Genomic DNA, 4,095 nt, shown 5'->3' with positions numbered 1-4,095 from the left:
TAAAATTGAACAATGCCTTATCTATCATTAGCCTAGTAGTTATATAGTGTTATGAGTCTGTGGATGCCAGGTTCCTCTAAATCCCTGGAACCAGTAAGTGTTAGAATTTAATCAAATACTGCTAATTTCAGAAAACTACCAGACAACTACAATCCCCAGATCCAGCAAAGTATTAGAATCTAATTAAGGTTTGGGGTGCTAAGAGGTGTACTAGCCATCTCTAATCCTTGGATCAGTAAGTGTTAAAAGATAATTAAGCTTAGCTAGTTTCCTTTTGAGGTGATAGGCAGGTTATGGGCCATTCAGAAAACATGGGCTCCAAGGGACTTAGTGAGACAGCCAAATGGGTGAGGCCCCTCTCACAACCAATAAAGCCAGAATTTAAAATAAAGAGTTAGAAACAATGTGAGTTAGAAGTTTAGGGTAGAGGCAGTAATGTGACCTAGAAGTAAAGCAGGAACAGGAGATTCAGAGCAATTTTCTGAGAGCAAGGTTTGAGAGCTTATTTGCATTCAAGGCTTTGGCTGTGAGAAAAGCAAGGCCTGCTTGGAGTGTTAATGCTGTGAACACCTTCACTGGAGGCTCAGGTTGTATATATGTGTAAATACACTATATATCCTACGAATACCACAGTCTCTGATGTGCCACATTTCCAAAAGAAAATACGGACCCTGAGTGAGAGACTGAAACCCCTGGAATCTTACATTAGCTCAAAGACAGGAGTGGCATACAACAACAGTGATTATTTAACATCAGTTTGACTCATTTGAAACCATGCAGGAAGTTTGATTCAGTAAGTATTTTGTTAACTGTAACAAAGAAAAAGCTATTTTATGCAATAAATGTTTGTGAAATACATTTGTACAAGTGGAAAGCCAGAACATTTTGCAGGTGTGTTTTTACTTCACAACACTTTGTTTCCTTTCCCCCATTTGCACACATCCTTTCATAAACAAAGAGAACTCGAGCAGCAGCCAGAGTGGCCAGAGTGTTTGTACAAGAGTGGTCATTTTGTTGACTGAAATTCTTGCATTTCCTATGGAGAAAGAGATGGACCAGGGATCAGAGAAACTGTTGGCATGTGGGGAAAGAATGTATGTCCACCTGCCTGCCTTCCAGACATCTTGTCCCTGAATTTGGGAAAGAAGCCAATTATTCCTCATGCCCTCAACATTTCTTTCCTGAGTGCCAAACCTTCTTTCTTCCATGGAACAGAAGGCTTGACCAAGACATTTCGGTGGCTGAAATATCTAAACAACAATTATCCCATCTGTTAATATAGGGCACAATACATCATGAAAGATTCCTGCACATGCTCCATTACAATAATCAGAAACTACTGTACTCTTATGCAGTTTATTTTATTTCAATAAGGATTGTGCAGGAACTGATGGTGGATTGTGAGTGACAAGTCACTGGCCACTTCATTTTGCCTTTCCTTTCCAAACCTGGTATCCTTCTGGTGTTTTGGGGAACAGCCATGCAAGCTAGGGTTGATATGAGTCATAGTTCAAAATATCTGGAAGGGCAGCTTTTCCTGCATTTAGGTGAGATTCCTGGGTGTACCAGCGCCAGCTTCCATGCTGTTAGGTACCATCTATATATATATATATATATATATTTTAATAAATTTTTTATTACATTTTCAATTTACAAAAAAGGAAAAAAGAACAAACCAGAAAAAAGAAAGAAGAAAAATAATCCATCTATAGGTACCATCTATAGATAAGTTTCAGAATGAGTTCTCTTATGTACTTTTCCGTGTTTGTTTGTTTGTTTTGTAACACAAGAAAATCTTTAATAAAAACTACAGTGGTACCTCAGGTTACGTACTTAATTCGTTCTGGAGGTCCGTTCTTAACCTGAAACTGTTCTTAACCTGAAGCACCACTTTAGCCAATGGGGCCTCCTGCTGCTGCTGCGCCGCCACTGCACAATTTCTGTTCTCAACCTGAAGCAAAGTTCTTAACCCAAGGTAATATTTCTGGGTTAGCAGAGTCTGTAACCTGAAGCGTATGTAAGCTGAAGCGTATGTAACCTGAGGTACCACTGTAATAATAATAATAATAATAATAATAATAATAATAATAATAATAATAATACATCTGGAGGGAAACCAGGTTGGAGAAGGTTGCCTTACAGTTTGGAGCCGTCTCTGTTCCCAACTAATCCCCAGATACTGACTGAAATGTCCATTTCTTGCTTAATGCTATCAAAATCTGAACATATTACAAAGGAAATGAAACAAGTGAAGGAGTGAGGAACCTTTTCTATCCCAAGACTACATTGCCTGCTAGACAATCTTCTGAGGATGACATGTCATTTGTGGGGAGGGCCAGAGGCAAAGTGGGAAGAACAACAGCTGTAAATTTTACCCTTGTAGAGTAGCATCTACAATCAACTCCCACACCCCTCTCCATCTTTCATCCAGGAAACAAGAGGCATGGTCAGAGTTCAAGGGCACATTCCAGACAGGCAAAAACACTCAAAGAGGGTACAAGGCAGGGCTAGTGGGGATGTGTGGCCCGTGGAGACTTCTGAGGGCTAGATATGGGTCCTGGAGAGTCACATTTTGTCATTGTGCCTGAATTTCCCCACTTCTGAAAATGAGAGTTAAACTTTCCACTTCTAGATACTGAACTTTCCTTCACCTTCACTTGTTAGAGAAACTGTCTTGCTTGCCTTTTACCCATCTCTCTGATGGTCACAGCTTCCCTCTTTCCTGGAATTAGTATGGATGTACTAGTCTGAATGGTGTCAAGGTGTAAAGAGCTCTGAAAGAATCCACCTATCTGAAAAGCTAAAGGTCTCATAATATCTCATAATACGTCACATCTCTTTTGCAAGGACATCCTTTGACAAATACCTTAGTGTTTAGTTATATATGATCTAGGATTTTATTTTTATTTTTTAAATGTAAACAAAGAGAGCAAGACAGAGCTAGCAGAAAGGTGGGGTTGCTTGGATGTGTCAGCTCTTCATTTGAATGGACATGCACTTAGAGAATAGGCAGACCTTTTCCTAAACCATGACTACCAGAAGCATGGTAACACAATGACTGTTAATTCAAAATAGAGTAATAGATTCAATCAGATTGTGATGTGTTCCAAAGACCAGCAATAACTTATATTTCACCTTAAATAGGAAGAAAGTAACCAACAAGCAGGATGTCAAAAAAAATCCACCAGTCACTGATATCACATATGTAAGCCATCTTTTAGAAAGAAAAAGAAACCAGGATCCCTAAGGAGCAACAATAACCATCTAACAATACAAAACTCTGCCTCCACAGCACCATATACAGATTGCATGGCTTATTGTCATCTGCCAAGTATGGAAAACCATGGACTGGTAAACCAGTCTTTGGGGAGCTGGGGTTCTCATGATGACCTAGAAAGGGAAGATTGGCATTCTTACGACCAAGGACCCTCCAGGACAGATACTTGTTTACAAATGAATTCCTTATCTCCTAAAAGGGTTTCATACAGTGCTGCTAATCACAGCTCCCAAATCTTCTGTGCCTTCACCTTCTGTTACATAATTAATATGGATCAAGTCTCTCCCCATAGTCAAAGACAAAACTCATCTTATGAATGGATGAGAAAATGTATGTACTCTACTAATAAAGATAAGTGGACACTATTATATTTCCAACCTCGTAATCTGCCCCCCCCCCCCAAATCTTTTCTTCTCTAGTAGAACTCTTGGCATGATCCAGCTGAAGTTTCAAATCCCACACATATCTATTCCTCATTCCTCTCACAGAGTGAAAGTGCACTAAGCAAGTGCTTAACTTTCCTACTGAAATCAGTGGAGCTTAAAACTTCTTAACTCTTTGCTGGAACCTTTATTTAGAAATGAAAATTCTGTGCTTATGCAAATTAAATCTACATAATTTCAACTTCTAAAGGCTGAAATCTTGGTAGCTTGAAATAACTTCACCTTCGCAAAGTTGCAAGTTTCAAAGTTTTATACATTTGTTTAGGTTTGAAAGATGTTGAATCTATAGCACTTTGCAGCATGAGCCAGAGTATTATGAAAAAAATCTATTTTTCTTAATAGCATTTCTTTTTTTTACATTAGAATACAGTCTTT

At 38.8% G+C, this 4,095-nt stretch overlaps 1 long non-coding RNA gene across 1 annotated transcript; it reads left to right on the top strand.

Moving 5' to 3' along the window:
• Positions 1 to 362: 362 nt before the first annotated feature.
• LOC310836854 lies at positions 363 to 3,681 on the top strand. Its single transcript, XR_014560270.1, has 2 exons — positions 363 to 1,590; positions 1,713 to 3,681. It is a non-coding gene; the product is annotated as an uncharacterized lncRNA (long non-coding RNA).
• Positions 3,682 to 4,095: the final 414 nt, after the last annotated feature.

Source organism: Podarcis gaigeae (genome assembly GCF_964106915.1).
Source record: "Podarcis gaigeae genome assembly, chromosome: Z".
In the NCBI taxonomy this organism is placed as follows: domain Eukaryota; kingdom Metazoa; phylum Chordata; class Lepidosauria; order Squamata; family Lacertidae; genus Podarcis; species Podarcis gaigeae.
This window is presented reverse-complemented; position numbering and strand designations above follow the sequence as displayed.